This window comes from Mirounga angustirostris, unplaced genomic scaffold, assembly GCF_029215605.1.
Source record: "Mirounga angustirostris isolate CCGP_5_RB_7025 unplaced genomic scaffold, mMirAng1.0.hap1 SCAF_6, whole genome shotgun sequence".
NCBI lineage: Eukaryota > Metazoa > Chordata > Mammalia > Carnivora > Phocidae > Mirounga > Mirounga angustirostris.
In genome coordinates, this window is record NW_026991714.1 from 143598948 (window position 1) to 143619726 (window position 20779).

A 20779-nucleotide genomic window follows, 5' to 3' on the forward strand; every position below is an offset into this window, starting at 1 on the left:
GTTTGCAACTGCAGTATTGCCCAGTTCCCATCAGGCTCTCCTTGCTTTCTGTGTGAACTGGAACATCTTTAAGTCCTAGATAATCTCTCAGCAGCCAACCAGAGAAATACACTGGGACTGGGGGTGGGGCTCTCTGTGGGACCTACACCCTGAGGATCAGGACCTGCAACTGCATTCTCTGTGCTGGAACTTGGTTCTTTGAATGGTGCCCATATGGATCTGACTCGTGCCTCCAGGGTTTGTGTGAGATGAGACGGAATCCAGTTAGAGCAGATTTAGAGGACAAAACCAGTTTCACCTGGAATCATGTGAGACAGATCAACAGTAGCTTGTCAAAAAAAATTGTATGGGGCGCCTGGGTGGCTCAGTTGGTTAAGCGACTGCCTTTGGCTCAGGTCATGATCCTGGAGTCCCAGGATCGAGTCCCGCATCGGGCTCCCTGCTCGGCAGGGAGTCTGCTTCTCCCTCTCCCACTCCCCGTTTGTGTTCCCTCTCTCGCTGTGTCTTTCTCTGTCAAATAAATAAATAAAATCTTAAAAAAAAAAAAATTGTATGTAGGACTAGAATCTTAGGAAACTACAACATGTTAATGACTTAGTTTAACTTTGTGAATATCTGCAGACATGTGATGTGAATTTAAATCGTAACCTGTGCAGGTTAAACTCTGGGAAAGCTGAAGGGTTTAAGAGGTGTATTTCAACTAAAATCAATCTGAATTCACATTTCAAGCAGGACAGGTCAACTTCCGTCATCACTGACCCGAAGTAAGCATTGTCTCGTAAAACATACCTGATTTGGTTTTGCGTTGTGAGTTCTCTTGTGTAATGTTTGCCTCACTTTCTGGCTTCGAATTTTGCAGTGGTTTTCTGCCCTTTCATTCTGGCATTGTGGTAGGCACAACAAAAATGGGTTGAACGAACCTTGCAGTGCAACTCTAAATACGGTGAAGATGGGGGCAACTTTAAGGGCTGAATCAAAATTAGGTTCTGCCCAGTCCTTCAATCTCTCTCTCAGGGGAGCCTTTTAAAATAAAGAGTCCACAGCTTTTTTTGGGTCGGGGCTCTCTCTGAGAGCCCAGTGAAATTGTCGACTCTTCCTTTAGATGTTGCAGGTGAACACAACATTCTGTAAAAATTCCAGAGAGTTCATCTGTGGTTAAGAATCTCAATGCAAACCTCTGTCGTTCTCGTGCTCTTCAGTGTGAATGGAGATCTCTTAAATGGAGGAATGCTGTGCTCGGGCTTGAGGCAAGTAGAGATGGACTGTCAGTAACTTACAATTTTGAGGGGTTCCCTCCCCGCTTCCTCCACAAAGATATGCAGAAAATTCTAGAGTGAGGAGAGGAAGGAAAATATAATGGTATCCAATCTTTAGGGTTTGTTTTGTTTACTGGTTTTCTTGTTATCAATTTGATGTGCAAATATTTATTTTTTTGGTTCATTTCCTTCCTTCTTCTCAAGGGAGATAACACTAGAAGATTTGGTTGGAAACCCCGAACAGTTCCGAGTGTATGTATTACAGTGCATTCTGTGTCTGCATCTGCTGAAAAGGAGCCGCAAGGTACAGTCATTTTTAGAATAAGCACATATGTTTTCTTGTCAACACTGACAAATTAGATTTCTTCCCCTGCAGTATGTAAAGGAATTTCGAAATGAAGATGCTACACAAATGTGGCTTTCAGGTTTGCATTCAGCTCCAGCTTTGCATAATAGCTCATGGATTACTTTCTATGTGCACTCAGAGACATGTATTTTTCCAGCCACTGTCCTGTGCAAATTTTTAACTTGAAAAGAGTAGGTGAAAGGAATGGCGATGTGTTCAGATGCTGCTCCTAGATCATCCCATGTGGAAAGAGCTGCACTAGGAAATGCACTCACTGTTTCTACCCCGTATGCGGCTTTGACCTTGCTTAAGCCAATTCCATGCCATTCTGATTATGGTCAGCAGAGTTATGTTCATGTTTTGATAAATCATTTTACGAGTCAAGCCGTTTTGTAACTGAACTATAATGTGAGTTCACTCCTTGGTGAGTCACAGAGACTGCACCAGGTGAGTTGTAAAGTTTCCTTTTATTTGCAGCATAGAAGGAGATCATGGGGGAGATACCTTCTAAAGCTGTGACTCCCTGAGCAAGGGTGAATGGGTTCCCTTTATTTAGGGTTAGGATGAATAGTTAGATAGGGGAGCCTTATCACTGTATGTAGAAGCTGGCATAAGGTTGCATATGTGCCTTAAGGAAACATGCCTGAACATACATTGTAAATGAGGCTGGTGATCCTCCTTGGGTGGAGATTTTAGTACTATAATGAGGTAAACGTAACTGTTGGTCACTCTGGTCACTCCGCGGGTTGCTCCATGGTCCATCTGTGGAGGCGTGAGTTGGGAGTTGACTTCAAACTGGTCTGGGTGGTCTGGGCCCACCAGAACTCTTTGTTGGGGCAGTTGTTACTGCTGGGGGGTAGTTTGGGTTTCCATCCTGGGATGTTATGCCCCTCAGGTCCTCAGGTCTTTTGCCTGAGTCAAGAGATAAGCTGGAAAGAAGAACTGAAGGAAAAATGTGGGACAAAGGTCGGTGGTTACAAGCGGTTGAGCTGTAAAGGTCAGGCCCTGGGGTCTGGCTGATGGCAGTTTCACATTCTAGGATATTATTTTCTGGGGACAGAAGGGGATGGAGAAATGGCCTGGGATTCAAAATGGATAGATCACTCATTACAGTATCTTTTGTTAAAGAACACAAATTCAACCAAGTAAATTTAAAGATCTAAATGGCTTTATTCAACTCTTCATGAATCAGGCAGCACCCCATCTAACAGACGAAGTATGTTCTGAGGACTTGTACAAAATACAAGGCTTTTATAGGCAGAAATGGGGCGGCACAGGAAGTTATTTGTATAAGAAGGATTGTTTCAGGCGACGTCACCTTCCCTTAGTGGGGAGGGCAGGGGTCTTGTGCAGATAACCTCACCAGTGCTGAGCAAGAAATTCCAGACTGATGTGCTTAAAATTCCATTCCTGGGAAAGGCTGAAACTACAGTTAGGTTAGGTATTAAGTCCTGGTGGTCCTTAGCTATAGTTTCTTTTTAACACTTTTCTCAGATTAGGGTTTTGTGAGGGCAAGCTAATAAGGCAAATCTCACGGATCCTGAAACAGCGCAAGGTCAACTCTCTAGTGTTGTTACCTTCCCTGGTTTGGTTAAAATTCAGGTCTATCTCAGGGGCGCCTGGGAGGCTCAGTCGGTTGAGCTTCCCAACTCTTGGTTTTGGCTCAGGTCATGATCTGGGGTTGTGGAATTGAGCCCTGTGTTGGGCTCTGGGCTCAGCAGGGGATCAGCTTGAGGATTCTCACTCTTCTCTCTCCCCCTCTGCCCCTCACTTCCCCCTCTTACGTGCACACAAGCGTGCTCTCTCTCTCTCTCAAACAAATTAATAAATCTTAAAAAAAAAAAAACTAAACAAAACTCAGGTCTATCTCTGTTGGGAGGTTGGCCTCTGAGTATGGAAACAGGTTTATGCCTTCAGATAAGCTGTGACTGACTGCCTTGGAGTACAGAGCTTCCGTGAACCCATGGAGCCATCTGGGTTGGGGGGACAGCTTTGATCTCCCACCCCCAGAGGGTTCAACACGAGGCAGACATAACAAATCACACCCTGAAAGTAAGAACCTTGAGCGGTGTTGTCATTTGCAATTTTTTTTTTTTTTTTTTTGCATAGGGAGTGGTGGGTAGACCATTGTGACTGGGAGTTTTCCCCACTCAATGAAACCCACAGTTCTTTGATTGAATCCATTTCTCCTCAGAAGATTATGACCCATTGGAAAGATTTTATGCTTCGCTTTTGAGTGCTGTGGAGGACGGGATGCCTGCTCTCATAATTTTGTTTTTATTAGAAGCATTTATCACACGGTCCTAACTCTTACTTTTGTATTAACATTTCCATATGGTACTTTTTAAATTTTATTTATTTATTTTTTTAAAGATTATTTATTTATTTATTTGACAGAGACACAGTGAGAGAGGGAACACAAGCAGGGGGAGTGGGAGAGGGAGAAGCGGGCTTCCCGCCGAGCAGGGAGCCCAATGCGGGGCTTGATCCCAGGACCCTGGGATCATGACCTGAGCCGAAGGCAGACACTTACCGACTGAGCCACCCAGGTGCCCTGGCGTTTTTTTTTTTAAATAAATGCCTTGTCTTATTGCAAGTTTTTTTTATTGAAGTGAAATTCACAGGACATAAAATAAGCATTTTAACGTGAAAAATTTAGTATATTCACAACATTGTGTGATCACCACCTCTATCAAGTCTCAAAACATTTTCAGCACTCCACAAGGAGACCTTGTGCCCAATAAATAGTTGCTCTCTGTTCTCTCCCCTCAGCCCCTGGCAACCAGCAGTCTGCATTCTGCCTCTAGGGATATGTGTAAATGGTACACAAGAGGAAAGGACATTAATGTGGCAACTCATATGATGGTGGTGTTCTTTGTTGGAAGTCACTCCATGGTACACACAGCAAAACAATAATGGCACTTCCACGGGAGACAGAGAAGAAAGTTCCTGTTAATTGACAAGTCAGTGGGGAAGCCTGGAATGGCTCTGCTTTCTCACCTTAACTCACTTTGGTTCTCAAGATTAATTAGACAAGGCATAATATACAGTAATATTTCCAGCCCTGCCTCGCTTCACAGCTACCATTTTAAAAAATCATCCGTAATTCTGTGGAATGTAGACATTTCCTCTCATTTGTGTACTTGCTTTCCACAGAACATTTGTCTTTTTTCAATATTTCTTTCAAGTCAACTTTCCTTAAGCAATCTGCGCAAAATTCTACAAATAAACCACATTTCCCGTCACTTATAGAGACAGAAAGTCAAAGATGGAGGAAACTCTTAGACCTCAGGAGCAATTCCTCTAATGGCAATATTTTTCAGTGTGTGGCACATTCAAGGCCTTACCATTGAGACTTGTTTCTGGAAGAAAAATAGGAGCTGACCTGTTTTCCACCACTAAATTTTGGTATGTTCTTTTTATCCACTTAAAACACCTGCACTCAGCGCTTTTAGAACTTTTTTTCCTGGCCCAATGGAGAAATCTATCCCGATGAGAACCAGTCAAGCAGATTGCATGCTCAGACCCAGATATGCTTGTTTTTTGACCATTTTATGTCATTCAATCTGAATGGAAGTTTCACTGGACATTTGTTAGAGAATTGCTGTATCCACTGGAGGCCCAGGTGGGTGGCAGAGAACATTGCCCCTGTCTACTGTGTCCAGAGGGAGCCTTCGTGGAACCTTCCTTATCCTCATACATCTCGGTGATTCATAGTTGCATTCTAGTCTGAGAGAATGCAGACCTCATGAACCCCAAGGTGGTTTGCTTTGCTGCTGGTAATGTAGTTTGCAAACTTATTCCTTTCAAGAGATTCCTAATGTGGTCTTAGATATATGGTTTTATGTCAAATTCCAGTGGAGAAGTGAGAAATAATGCTCTCCCAATCATTCCTAGCCTCGGGTTCCAGTTTCCAGCTTTATGACACATAACAAGAGAATAATGAAAGAAACAAATATTCTTAGGGCAACAAAAAAGTTGCATGGGAACATAATGAAACACAGTCACTTGTTCTTAGCCAATTTTCTCACCACCCTTTGGGTGCTCATCACATCCATGCTCAGTCCATCATTTTTGGAGGCATGCATGGATGTGACCTGTGGGTGATTCAGAATCTGATAGCCTTGGTTGTGGGCTTTACCACTTACCATCTGCATCATATTGAGCAAGTCACTTAACCTCTCTGGATATCAATCCCCCCATTATAAAATGGCCATAATTCCTCAGGGTTGCTGTGAGGATAAAGTGAGATGATGTGTGTAAAATGCTTAGCCCAATCCTAGCTACTTAAGTGCGGTTCTGTAAAAGGTGTTTATTATTGTTATTTAAATAATTGCCACCCATAGCATTTAACTTCAGTCTTTCAAGAAAAACATCCTGAGATCTGAAACATATGAGGTAGTGTCTAATTAAGTATTCATGTCACCAGATAACGTCCAGTCCACAATAATGAGTGTGGCCTTCCATTCCAGAGTAACATAATGTTGATCAATGGAGCAACCCTAAATTCAGAGGGAAAATCTGCTTTGCTGGAGGAGAGGGTGCCAGAGACTTTTGAGGCAGGATGTTATGAAATTGATTGACATTGACTGCTGAGAAATAGGATTCCATGGGCCAAGAACAACTGTTCAAGAATTTTTAAAAAATGAGGTTGGCAATGATTAATAACCATTACATAGGTCACCAGCAAGAATTTACCTTCTTGATAATTCATACATGTGTCCAAGAATTTTCTAAAATTAAAACAAAAAATTAACAATGCCCAGAAATCTGACCCCATAGTTCCTGTGTGTAAAGTGTTTCTGTGACTTCCTGTCACCGATAGATGGAGTCTAAGGCCTTTGTGGTCCTTGCTACTTTGCCCACTTCCTCTGGCACCACCCTAACTTTCCTGTCTATGTACCAGCAACACCAAATGCTCAAGGTTCTCCAGCTCGCCACGAGGGTCCAACAGACATGTATCAAATTCCCAAGGCTAGCCATGCAGAGTTCTGAGACAGGGGGCTATAGTTCCTGTCATGTCCTCAAGGAGCTCATAGTCTAACTGTGCAGAACACAATGGGAGCACAGAGGTGGAGCCTAGCAGGGCCCCAAAGGTTTCCTGGGGTAGGGGATCCATGATCTGAGGGCTGAAGGAATGAAGCAGGGGAATGAGCCAGCTGGGGTTGGAGAGGGCACTATCCTTCTGAATAGTGAACAGTGGATTCTCTGTCTGCTGAAGGGAGCTCAAGCAATTTTTGTTAGTTGCAGCCCAAAGAGTGTTAATTAGAAAAGACGTTTAAGGAGGCAAAGTTGATTGTTAGAGGAACTTGAAGTGAAAAGAACAGTGACCCCCCCCCCCCCCCCAGGGTGCTGAGATAGAGCCCCACGTTGAGCTCTGTGCTCAGCATGGATTCTGCTTTAGGACCCTCTCCTTCCCTGTGCTCATGTTCTCTCTCTCTCTCTCTCTCACCCTCAAATAAATAAATCTTAAGAAGATGAAGAAGAAGAAGGAGGAGGAGGAGGAGAAGAAAATTGCTTCTCTTTTATTAGTTTCCTCCTCTCTCTTTTGTCTTCTACATGTTCAATAAGATAATCGGGTGGTGAAGATTAAGTGGTGCTTTCCTTCCCTTGCACTGGAGGAGAGATTGCAACTTTGCAAAATATCTTCCCATCTGCCACTTCATGGGCTCCTCTCGGGAAAAGCTGTCCTTAGCTGTGAGATATTTGGAAACAGTCTTCTGAGCTGTAAGTGTGGGAGACCATCTCTGGGATAGTGCTGTTGACTGGATTTGTGTGACCCCTGGCACAGGGTCAATTGTCATTTATTTGATTCTTTGCTTTCTTGGAAGCAGGTCACTTATAAATCTATTGATTTCTTCTCAAGTCTCAATTTTAAAGATTGGCCCCTTTCTGCATGTTCCCAAGACATTTGTCATTCCTGGTCTTCTTTTTCAAAGGTACTGCTCCTTTCTGTCACCTTGAAATGACTAGCTTTTCAGTCATCAAAAATCTCCCAAAAAACAAAAGCCCAGGGCCAGATGGCTTCCCAGGGGAATTCTACCAAACATTTCAAGAAGAATTAATACCTATTCTTCTGAAACTGTTCCAAAAAATAGAAACAGAAGGAAAACTTCCAAACTCATTTTATGAGGTAATGAAGCATTACCTTGATCCCAAAACCAGACAAAGACCCCATCAAAAAGGAGAATTACAGACCAATATCCCTGATGAACATGGATGCAAAAATTCTCACCAAAATACTAGTCAATAGGATCCAACAGTACATTAAAAGGATTATTCACCATAACCAAGTGGGATTTATCCCTGGGCTGCAAGGTTGGTTCACCATCCGCAAATCAATCAATGTGATACAATACATTAACAAAAGAAAGAACAAGAATCATATGATCCTCTCAATAGATGCAGAAAAAGCTTTTGACAAAGTACAGCATCCTTTCTTGATCAAAACTCTTCAGAGTATAGGGATAGAGGGTACATACCTCAATATCATAAAAGCCATCTATGAAAAACCTACAGCGAATATTATTCTCAATGGGGAAAAACTGAGAGCTTTCCCCCTAAGGTCAGGAACGCGGCAGGGATGTCCACTATCACCACTGCTATTCAACATAGTATTGGAAGTCCTAGCCACAGCAATCAGACAACAAAAAGAAATCAAAGGCATCCAAATTGGCAAAGAAGAAGTCAAACTCTCACTCTTTGCAGATGATATGATACTTTATGTGGAAAACCCCAAAGACGCCACCCCAAAACTGCTAGAACTCATACAGGAATTCAGTAAAGTGGCAGGATATAAAATCAATGCACAGAAGTCAGTGGCATTCCTATACACCAACAACAAGACAGAAGAAAGAGAAATTAAGGAGTCGATCCCATTTACAGTTGCACCCAAAACCATAAGATACCTAGGAATAAATCTAACCAAAGAGGCAAAGGATCTGTACTCAGAAAACTATAAAATACTCATGAAAGAAATTGAGGAAGACACAAAGAAATGGAAAAACGTTCCATGCTCATGGATTGGAAGAACAAATATTGTGAAGATGTCAATGCTACCTAGAGCAATCTACACATTCAATGCAATCCCCATCAAAATACCATCCACTTTTTTCAAAGAAATGGAACAAATAATCCTAAAATTTGTATGGAACCAGAAAAGACCGCGCATAGCCAGAGTAATGTTGAAAAAGAAAAGCAAAGCCGGCGGCATCACAATTCCGGACTTCAAGCTCTATTACAAAGCTGTCATCATCAAGACAGCATGGTACTGGCACAAAAACAGACACATAGATCAATGGAACAGAATAGAGAGCCCAGAAATGGACCCTCAACTCTATGGTCAGCTAATCTTCGACAAAGCAGGAAAGAATGTCCAATGGAACAAAGACAGTCTCTTCAACAAATGGTGTTGGGAAAATTGGATAGCCACATGCAGAAGAATGAAACTGGACCATTTCCTTACACCACACACAAAAATAGACTCCAAATGGTTGAAAGACCTCAATGTGAGACAGGAGTCCATCAACATCCTAAAGGAGAACACAGGCAGCAACCTCTTTGACCTCAGCCAAAGCAACTTCTTCCTAGAAACATCACCAAAGGCAAGGGAAGCAAGGGCAAAAATGAACTATTGGGACTTCATCAAGATAAAAAGCTTTTGCAAAGCAAAGGAAACAGTCAACAAAACCAAAAGACAACCGACAGAATGGGAGAAGATATTTGCAAATGACATATCAGATAAAGGGCTAGTATCCAAAATCTATAAAGAACTCATCAAACTCAACCCCCAAAGAACAAAGAATCCAATCAAGAAATGGGCAGAAGACATGAACAGACATTTTTCCAAAGAAAACATCCAAATGGCCAACAGACACATGAAAAAGTGCTCAATATCGCTCAGCATCAGGGAAATCCAAATCAAAACCTCAATGAGATACCACCTCACAGCAGTCAGAATGGCTAAAATTAACAAGTGAGGAAACGACAGATGTTGGCGGGGATGCGGAGAAAGAGGAACCCTCCTACACTGTTGGTGGGAATGCAAGCTGGTGCAGCCACTCTGGAAAACAGTATGGAGGTTCCTCAAAAAGTTGAAAATAGAGCTACCATATGATCCAGCAATTGCACTACTGGGTATTTACCCCAAAGATACAAAAGTAGGGATCCGAAGGGGTACGTGCACCCCGATGTTTATAGCAGCAATGTCCACAACAGCCAAACTGTGGAAAGAGCCAAGATGTCCATCGACAGATGAATGGATAAAGAAGATGTGGTATATATATACAATGGAATATTATGCAGCCATCAAAAGAAATGAGATCTTGCCATTTGCAACGACGTGGATGGAACTGGAGGGTATTATGTTGAGTGAAATAAGTCAAACAGAGAAAGACATGTATCATATGATCTCACTGATATGAGGAATTCTTAATCGCAGGAAACAAACTGAGTGTTGTTGGAGTGGGGGGTGGGGTGGGAGGGATGGGGTGACTGGGTGATAGACGCTGGGGAGGGTATGTGCTCTGGTAAGCGCTGTGAATTGTGCAACACTGTTGAATCTCAGATTTGTACCTCTGAAACAAATAATGCAATATATGTTAAGAAAAAAAAAGAAGAAGAAGGTAGCGGGAGGGGAAGAATGAAGCGGGGGAAATCGGAGGGGTAGACGAACCATGAGAGACGATGGACTCTGAAAAACAAACAGGGTTCTAGAGGGGAGGGGGATGGGAGGATGGGTTAGCCTGGTGGTGGGTATTGAGGAGGGCACATTCTGCATGGAGCACTGGGTATTATGCACAAACAATGAATCATGGAACACTTCATCTAAAACTAATGATGTAATGTATGGGGATTAACATAAGAATAAAAAAAAAAAAAAGAAATGACTAGCTTTTGGAGAATTCTGCACCCATGGTCCCTCATCTGTCACCCGGCCTCCAGCAACCTCTCCTTCCTTGCAAACACAGATCGTGCTTCATTGATTGATTAATTAACGATCCTTTGCTCTTCTCATTTCATGTTCCTCTAACAATCCTCTTTGGCTCATTAGATGTCATTTTAAATTAATACTCTTTTGGCTGCAAGTAACAAAATCCATTTGAGCTGGTTTCAGCAAGCAGAATTCTTTGGGAGACTGTTGGGGTCTATGACAGAATCCATAAACAGTGAAATGACTGGGCCTCAGCACAGACAAGAGCCAGGAACCCAATTTCTAGAAAGTTGCTGCCAACAGCTCCTGCAATTTATAACTGCCCCACACCCACCCTGGTAAGGGTGCGCTGCCTCTCATGGTCTTCATTCCAAATTCCTGGGATAGAGGCTTCTGGTCTGTGGTCAGGGGATGGGAAGGAGATCATTCTGTATGATCATGGCTGTTCCCATTGCAGGCTTATGGCTATCCAAGCGGCAATTCCTCAAAAATGATACCAGGCAGAAACCAATTAGATGTTGAATTCGACCATATGAAATTGCAGTTTGGGTGTGGGTGCTCTGATTGCAGCCCTGTCAGCACTGCAGGGGCTGGGGGAGGGGCCCTGAACAGACAAGACACATTTCCACTACAGCGTGATTTTGACAGGAACCCTATCAGTGGCCAGCCACAGGGAGGTGCCACCTCAAGTGTGTTTTTAGAAAGCAGATAACAGTGAGAGGAGGGTGAAGAAGATAATGTTTTTAAATAGTGGTTAGAAAAAAATTTTTTTTTTGGCTGGCATTTGAGAAGAACTTAATGCCCTTTCTAAGTCTTGTAAAAGTCATTCAAGTTATTATATTTATTCTTCTCTTCATTTTCTTTGCATAGATCTCCTTCCTCTTGACCCTTCCAATCAAAACATTTTACAGTCCTTTCCCTTGGTGGTTCTTCATTACTTTAAACTTAGAAGTATGTTCATTTGTGTGTGTGTGTGTGTGTGTACTGAACTGAACCCAGTGTTTAGGTGTGACTGTACACGTGTGACAAAGGGTGGACAGAGGGCGATCGACTAGAAGGGGAGGGAGGAAACATTTTTGCATTGGAGCTCAGAGAAAGAAAGCCTGGACTGAGGAGGAAGGCAAGGCTCATGCCTTGCATATCTGCCTCCATTTCAGGTTCTAGAACTTGGTGTCAGCCCTGTAGAGTGTGGCTGCTGGCAGAGGCTGTAGGAACAGGTGAGGTTCTGGGGTGCAGGTTGCACTTCAATATGTGGTACAGTACAGGGGGTATTCTTCCCTCACCTGCAAGGAACAGTGTGTCTCAGCCATGGTGAAGACACTGGGGACCTTTGGCCGACTTGGCTCCTGGAGGGGAACATTGCCGGGAGCACCAGGTGATGGCACACTTAGTATTGACAACTAACTCTCTTGTACTCAGTTTTGGTTACAAACAGAAGAAACCTAGGTCAAATTTGCTTGAGCACCAAGGGGGACTAACTGGTGCCTGGACCTGTCCAGTCTAGGGACAGATCTTCAGGTCCAGATGGATGAGGGCTTTCATGATGGTACTTGGGCTCTCCATCTCTCTGGCTGTAGGCCTCCAGGAGAAAGGTTTCTTCTACTTTTAAGGAAACATGCTACCAGTTTTCCAGATTTACATCATTCCAGGGTAACAAATCCAGTGGAAAGATACCTTTTCTTTCCCTTTATTTATAGAGAAGAACTCTGAATAACTGGGCTTGGGGCAGTGCCCATTCCTGGACCTGTCATTGTTGCTGGGGAATGGGATTCTCTGATGGGCTGAGTCCAGGTCAAGTGTGGTGGCTGTGGGTGCTCTGATTGCAGCCCTTTCAGCACTGCAGGGGCTGGGGGAGGGGCCCTGAACAGACAAGACACATTTCCACTACAGCGTGATTTTGACAGGCACCCTATCAGTGGCCAGCCACAGGGAGGTGCCACCTCAAGTGTGTTTTTAGAAAGCAGATATCAGTGAGAGGAGAGTGAAGAGGATAATGTTAAGAGGACTGTACAAGAGCATATGTGAGATGCCCCCAAGGAGCCCCAGAAATGCAGAAGGGGCCACGGTTCCACACTAGCCTGCAAAATTTGAGTGATTATTGGTGGCCAGCCAGAGTCTGGGAAAATATGCTCATTTATGGCCTGGATTGTCTTAGTTGATGTAATTCCAGACAGTGGGAAAGCACATTTATTCAGGAAACGTAGATGAGTGCCTGTCAGCGTTCAGTGCACTTTTGATATTCATGGTCATAAAAATTTGAAGTGATCTAGTCATCCCAGCCACATGAGTCTCTCCAGAAATGTTTCATTATGTGCCTGGGTTGAACAGGGTTGGGGTTTTGCTAGGTGAGCACAGTGGGAGGAAAGAGCAACCAAGGAGTTAAGGGTATCTGCAAGAGAGTGTTTCTATACCTAACTGTGGAATATAAATGGGTAAGGAAGTGAGGATAGGATGAGGATTGAGGATAGGATGAGGGTTCTGGATAGTGCAAAAATGGTGGGCTCAGTGACTGTATGGGGTCTTTGCTGGAGAGAGAGTGATAGAGAAGGTGAATGGAAAGATAAAAGGGGATGGTCAAAGAGCTGGATGTTTGACTGAGATTTTTGATAATGGCATCTTTGCTGGTGATGACTCCAGTTGTGAAGCTGTGGTGTGGTAAAGGAAAAGATGACTGAAACCAAGATTGTGAGACCAAGGATGGTCAGAGTGTGGAGTGGGTCATCCAGGTGGATGTTGAAATCATTGGGAATAATTATAACAGGGGCGGGAAGGGAAAGGGAGCAAGGTAGATGCCAAAAGTCATCTATCTGGGCAGGAGTGACCAGGAGGGTAGTAGGTGGAAAACCATAAGGAATGGTAAAGTCTGTTGATGGGTGTTCTTTTCCCAAGAGCTTCAGCACCTCCAGATTCTGTGGAATGTGAAGGGCAGAAGGAGAAGCTGCAACCAGGGCTGTCTCTTCATGGTCACATAGAATGATCATTGTACCACATCATCATCTATATTAATGGCACCCTCTGAACTTCCTCAAATGGTGGCCTTGGCTTCAGGGAAGGGGTATGATTAGAGGCCATCTGATTCCCAGAGGAACAAGAAGGAAATGTTCTGAGAAGAGGCTGAGGGTTTTGGGGGTGTGTTGGTAATGGACTTGAACAGAAGGGCTCTGGAGGGCAGTGAGGTGAGAGATGAGGTTCTAGGGTCAATGGATGGAATAGAATGTCGAAGCTCACCTGGGGCACACTAGAAATAGAGCTGCCTGGGGAAAAAGCAGCTCTATTGCAAATCAAGAGCTGCAACTCATAGCATCCAACCTAATGGGTTTGACTTGGTGCTCAAGTTGGAGGCCACTGTGTGTTTTCTTTGTTCCTGGGATCATGGAACATCTCTCCCAACAGATCATCATGTGGACTTCTCTCTGGGGTTGAGTCTCAGCAGTCCTGGGGGTGACCTTAGGAACCTTAGCAATAAACTTTGGGAATGCTATCAGGTCTGTATTTTAAGTCAGGCCACCCAAATGCACCTCACATCCCTGTTTTTGTGTAACATGGTAGCAAACTGCCAAAATACTAACTTTATTTGTATAGATTCCCTGGCTTGTTCCAGAAAAGATATTAAACCTTCTATAATAATATATTTAGTTTAACAAGATTAAAAAAAAGATGAGTAAAGAAATTGGGGTCAAAAGAAAATAAGTGTACGGAAAATCCGATAAAGCCCTAAGTAAGGTTAACACATAAAATGCCCAAGGTAGGATCCCAAATGTGTGGCTATGAGCTTCTTAGCCTCCAAAACACAGCTATAAACAAGATTCATAGCATGAAAAAGCTTAAGAATTAACCAGTGGTTCAGAGAAGTGCAGCTATTCTTGCCACTGAGAGCTGAGAAATTTCTCCTGTGGGTCTTCAATAGGAAGCCCAGTGTGATGTAGCAAATAATATCCTCAAAATCATTCATATAGAATATATAATAATATATAATAATGAACTTCCTAGGTTGTTTCTCATAGCATCTTTCAATGTAGGTCAACAGTGTGGTAAAAAAGTATAGTTTAGTAAAAACTTCTGTATGGGAAGTGAAAATGGTTCAATTATTCTTTCTAAGGGTCTGGCTGACTCAAAAGGTTGCATTTAAAATTAAAGAAAAGAATGGACAGCATGTTCTTCAGGCAGTCCTCCATCAATTCTATTTCTTGCAGCTAAGTGAGTGCAGCTAAGTATAGGCTGGCTGTAAGTTTGATGTTCTATCCTCTGACGAAGAGCGGGGTGGGGTAGGGTGGGCATCCTTTTAAGCAAACTAGGGAGTCTGAGCAGGACATGTGCCTGAACTGAGGGCTGGCCCACCTACCTGGTGGAGGTGGGTTGTACTCGTATATGTGAGAAGGGCCAAAATTTTCCTCAGGAAGTGATTCTGGGTCTGTTCTAGCAACACAGATAATCAATAATCAAAGTTCCAAAGTTTTATGTCAGTTTTTGCTAGGAAAACATTGAAAGTAGGTTCATTCATTGTGTGCATTATTGAAGTCCTTCATTGTACTAAGTGTTAATGATCGAGACAAACTTCTTGCCTTCACGGAGCTTGCTTTCTGGTGGGCACAAGACAGACAGTAGCCATGTAAATAAATAAATAAAAAGATATTGCAAGTTTTGCTAAGGGCTGGGAGGGAGATGGGATGACACAAGAGGGGAGGTCTTTACATTAAATGAGGTGAGGAGGGGGCATTTAGGCTGTGACTTGAGCAAGACCCTGGCCTTGCAAGGGTCCAGGAAGAAACTTCAGGAAGGGGCAATGACAAGAGCAAAGCCCGAGGAGAAAGGCTTGGTGGGGAGGGAACCAAGGGCAGACCCGTGGAGCAGGGCCAGGCGACCATGGGAGAAGGCATGAGATGAGGCTGGGAGGCAGAGGGGCCAGCTGGGGGAGGCGTCGGTGGGCCTCAACACAGTCTTAGTTGTCACTAACTTTAAGCACTGTATCTTGTTTTTAATCTTCTTGAAAATGTTTTGTTTGCAAAGTATACCTTTGGGGAACTCAATGACTGAATTCACTGTTCAAGCTGGTTAGCATCACAGCTGTAGTTAGAAGTTAGAGGCAGCATAGTGAATTTTATGGCCTGTGAACTGTATCTTTTTTTTTTTTTAAAGATTTTATTTATTTATTTGAGAGAGAGAGTGAGAGAGAGAGAGAGCACAAGAGGGGGGAGCGGGAGAGGGAGAAGCAGACTCCCTGCTGAGCAGGGAGCCTGATGCGGGACTCAATCCCGGGACTCCAGGATCATGACCTGAGCCGAAGGCAGTCGCTTAACCAACTGAGCCACCCAGGCGCCCCTGTGAACTGTATCTTAATTAAAAGAAATTTTAAGGGCAAGGGCCACATCTTCGTGACCAATGTGGCATATATCCAGTTGGTGCTCAATACATTATTTTGATGATTATAAAGAAAAGGTTGGAAGGAGTCTATTAAAAAACGATAATTCTGGCTTTCTAAGAGTTGATACTCAATTTTTCTGGTAGTCCTTCCCTAGCGCAGCCAATTGTCTATCTCAACTCCTCCCTGTTGGTGAAGATGTCCTGTGCATCCAGGGAATGCTGTGTTTTGGTTCATTAATCGGAGTTGTTCTGAGGATTTTCAGCCTTCCACAAGATGTAGCAAGTCATTAGGGGAAAAAAATGCAAAAAAAGAGACAAAGGGTGGGAGGGGGCAGAACGTGCTCCTGTGTTTTCCTCCTGGAAAGTCCCCTTTTGTGATAGGGAAATTCTTGCCGGTCCTGATTGTTGAGGTTGTGAGAAAGTAAGTGATACAGCAGCAAGTTGTAATCGCCCAAACCTGGCATTATCTTAGAGCGGGCTGGCGTCCTTCCTTTTGACTTACCTGCAGAGGCGTGGAGGATTACTCTCAGCCATAATAAGGGGTGGTGAAGGGGTTGGGGGTGAAGACAGTGACCATACTGGCTGGTGCCTCAGATTGAGTGACTATAACCCCTTCCCTGAGCAAGCTTACCAAGAGAAATATGTGGCAGGAGCACAAGGTTGGCCAAGACACACTCACTCTGATGGTGGGGAGTTGTCCCAAATCCTGGTTAATTCCCCTGGGGAGAGGAGGCAGGCTGTTCCCAAATTGCTCCTTTCGCCCTTGCCCACAACAGCACCTGCTGGAGACCCTGACAGGAGCACGCTGTAGGGCAAGAAAGGTCATTTCCCCTCTACCCTTCTGATTTCTTGGCCGAGACCCCCTTGTAATAAACACAAATGAGGGCGCCTGGGTGGCTCAGTTGGTTAAGCAACTGCCTTCGGCTCAGGTCATGATCCTGGAGTCCCGGGATCGAGTCCCGCATCGGGCTCCCTGCTCGGCGGGGAGTCTGCTTCTCCCTCTGACCCTCCCCCCTCTCATGTGCTCTCTCTCTCTCATTCTCTCTCTGTCAAATAATAAATAAAATCTTTATTAAAAAAATAATAAATAAATAAAGTTTCATTGGGCGCCTGGGTGGCTCAGTCGGTTAAGCGACTGCCTTCGGCTCAGGTCATGATCCCAGAGTCCCGGGATCGAGTCCCGCATGGGGCTCCCTGCTCGGCGGGGAGTCTGCTTCTCCCTCTGACCCTCTTCCCTCTCGTGCTCTCTTTCTCATTCTCTCTCTCTCAGATAAATAAATAAAAAATCTAAAAAAAAAAAAAAAAAAGACAAATGAACAGGTGACCAAAAAAAAAAAAACCCCACCAAATTTAATTATGCACATAGAGGACCATATGGGAGCCCCACAAAGCAAGGAGACCTCACAGGCAGCCAGACAGTTGAGGCTGAGCTAAGGAAAGGGATGGGGTGTGAGGACTTCAAGGCAGGGAAGGCAACTCAGAGGAAAGTGAGAGGAGGAAACGTTTGATAAAAAGAGTTTGCAGATAAATCTCTCAGGTTAGCACGATGTCTCTGGGAGTAGCTCTCTGGTGCAGGCCCCCTTTCTAACGTCCATTTTCCTCACAAAAGGGTAGCTTCTATTCTGTTTTCAGAGCTTCTCCTGTGTCTGCAGGCTCTCCAAATGATCAGCTCAAAATAATTCTTATGCCATAGAGGAATATTTTGGAGTGGCATATTCTGCTGCCCTTCAAGGCCAAAGGAAGCAGGAGGAGAAGAGAGACTTTCTGTAGGATCTGTAAAGAGTAGACTCAGTCCTTCCAGTGCAGGTTTTTCTGGGTGGGGCACCCGCCCCCTCCATCTCCCTAGCCTCTTCACCCCCAACCCTGATTTGCAAGAGGAAGGGAGTTAATGTAATATTTTTCTCTTACAGGGACCCCTACTCTTCTTTGTATGCAATTGGTTTCAGGAGTCCCTACAGTTTCTCCAAAGTAGATCAAAACAAGTTCTCTCTTTTCTTGTTTATGGTATTGTTTTGTTTAGCAAACACTTTCTTCCCTATGATACACAGGGAAGCTTTAGCTGGAAGCAGTTTATGATCACAGATGCCTGTGTGCTAATGATGAGCTGGGTGGGCCTCTTTGTCCTGCACCTTCTCTTATCGTGTTGAATCTCCTCCCTGCGGGACGGGTAAAACATCACCGAACAGCTGATGTAAAGTGATATTCTTCAACTTCAGGTATTCCCCCACAACCCCCTTCTTACCTTACTTTATTTTAAATTCTAGAATGGAAGACAAAAGTGGTTTAGTCAGTGTTGTCCCTCCCAGATGGACAAAAGAATGTTCTTTGAAAGACCTATTTTTTTTGAAAAAGTAATTTTAAATATTACATAAATAGTACATATTTTGTTTTAAAATATTCTACCAATACGAAAGTTGGTAGAGTTATAGTGTAAATCGTCTTCCTTTCTCCCTAAATTCCATTCCTTTCCCAGGACTAAGGAATGTCAACAATCCAGGCTGTGTTTTCAGTTTCCTCTGTATTTATAGACTCCCATATCCGTATGTGGATACATACACACATACATCATTTTATTGTTTTCTAGTGTTCTACATAATTTTTTATTATTCCGTGCTTTTATTTATAAGTTTTCATTTTGAAATAACCACAGATTCATAGGAAGTTGCAGAAACAGTGCAGAGAGATCCCCAATACTATTAACCCAGTTCCCCCTGAAGGGGAAGAGAATGTGCTCCCCCAAATATTGACATATTGATTATTGTGAATTAAAGTTACCTGAGAAACAGCCAGAGTGCAAGGTCACTCTGATCCTCCTTTGTCTCCCTGAAAGCAGGAAATAAATCTCCCATGTGAAACGTACCTTCCCTGTACCAGGAGAGTAGAAGGCATCCTTATCACCAGAGAAAGGGAATTTAGGGCTGAGAAGGTTGTATAAACACAGTTTGTTACTTCTTTACTAGTTTACTATTCCAAGCCTAAACCCCTTTGTCTTGCCTGTTCTTCACAAATGTATTGTTTCTTTGTCTAAAAGGTGTAAAAAGCTTCCTGTTTTGGTCACTTCTTTGAGTCTTATATTTTTATAGGGCTTCCATATGTATACAACTTTTCTCCTGTTAATCCGTCTTTATCAATTTAATTATTAGACCAAAGAACCTTTTAGAAAGGAAGAAGGAAAATTTTTTCTGCCCCTACACCCCCAGTGTCAAAATCAGGCAATCGTCATTAGTACAATGTAGTTCTATGCCATTTGGTCACACGTGTAGATTTCTGTGACCACTACGACAGTCAAGACACAGAACTGCTCCTTTCCCACAAAGGTCTCCCTTGTGCTGCACTTTGAGTTATGCCTCCTCCTTTCCCCTCCCCCACCCATCCTCAACCCCTTCTTACTGTTTTTTTTGTTATGTTTTGTTTTGTTTTTTAAAAAAGATATCATTTATTTATTTGAGAGAGAGAGAGAGGAAGAGAGCATGAGCAGGGGGGAAGGGTAGAGGGAGAGGGAGAGGGAGAAGCAGACTCCCCACTGAGCAGGGAACCTGATGCAGGACTTGGTCCCAGGGTCCTGGGATCAGGACCTGAGTGGAAGGCAGACGTTTAACTTACTGAGCCACCCAGCTGCCCCCCTTGCTACTGTTTTTTAAAAACATGAATTGTTACACACTACACTTACTGAAGTATAATTTGCTATTCCCCCTTCTTAACAGTGAGGCCCGGAAAGTTTTCCACAATAGCTTGGAGATTGGCCTGGGAATGCCTAACCTTTGCCTATTGTTCTGTGTGGGTGGGTCATGACTACTGAAGGACCTGAAGTTTCCTTTTTTTTTTTCTCCCATGTTTTGGCTGTTACTGACAAATGCTGAATTAAATATCTTTGTGCACTTAATGCCAGTATGTATATAGGATCAAGTCCCATGAATGAAATTTCTGTGCCAAAGGATATGTGCCTTTTATTGATAGATCCTGTCAAACTGCACTCCAAAAAAGCTGTATCAGGGCACATTCCCATCAACGCTTCCTGAGTGGGAAATCCTGCTTTATGGAGTGAATTCAAGGCTGGTGGCAAGCTTTATTTCCTACTTTTATTAATATTCTCTTTTGGAATAGAGCAGGGTTTTCTTCGTCAGTTGCCTGGCTTTTCCACAAATGCATTAGTATCCTAGGGCTGCCGTAACCCAGCGCTATGAACTGGTAGCTTAAAACAACAAAACTATATCGTATTGGAGTTCTGGAGACCAGAAGTCTGCAATCATGATGACGGTGGGCCTGGCCCCCTCTGAAAGCTCTAGGGAAGGTCTGATCCAGGCCTCTCTCCTAACTTCCAGTAGTTCCTTGGCCTGTGACAGCAGAATTGCAGGCCTCACATGGATTTCTCCCTGTGTGTGTGTCTATGTCCAAGTTTCTCCTTTTAGTACGGACATCAGTCAGGTTGGAGTTAGGGACCCACTTAACTCCACTGTGACCTCATCTTAACTGATTACATCTGCAAAGACCCTAATTCCAAATAAGGTCACATTCTGAGGTCCTGGGGGCTAGGACTTCAACATGCCAGGATTTGGAGTGGGGATACGGTTGCACCCATAACAGCACCCGTCGCTAATGAGAACACGTCACTCTCAAACACATGCCAGAATATTTTGTTTTCTCCCTCTGGCCTGCAGACCCGTCCCACTCCCTGTGTCTAACCGCAGGTTCCACTTTTGACTCAGCCACCCAGGGACAGACCCTCTGTGCTTTCACTTTCTAGATCCTACAGTGACATGTAGCACATCTAGAAAGAATTATATTAAACTGAGATGACTTCAGGAGGCCTGTGTTCAGACTGGGCACCACCAGGTAAGGAATCCCCTCGAGAGGACTCTACCTGCCCAGTAGGGCCTATCTGGT

General features: G+C 43.7%; 1 long non-coding RNA gene across 2 annotated transcripts in view; it reads left to right on the forward strand.

Moving 5' to 3' along the window:
• Window positions 1-20779, forward strand: part of LOC135364809 (uncharacterized) — a 261232-nt gene that overhangs the window by 43909 nt on the left and 196544 nt on the right. The window contains exons 2-3 of one of the 2 annotated variants that reach the window (XR_010412597.1): window positions 1461-1560; window positions 4375-5134. This is a non-coding gene — a long non-coding RNA (uncharacterized LOC135364809). Of the gene's footprint in view, window positions 1-1460; window positions 1561-4374; window positions 5135-20779 lie in introns of those variants that run through there. The other variant, XR_010412595.1, reaches the window with a different exon arrangement.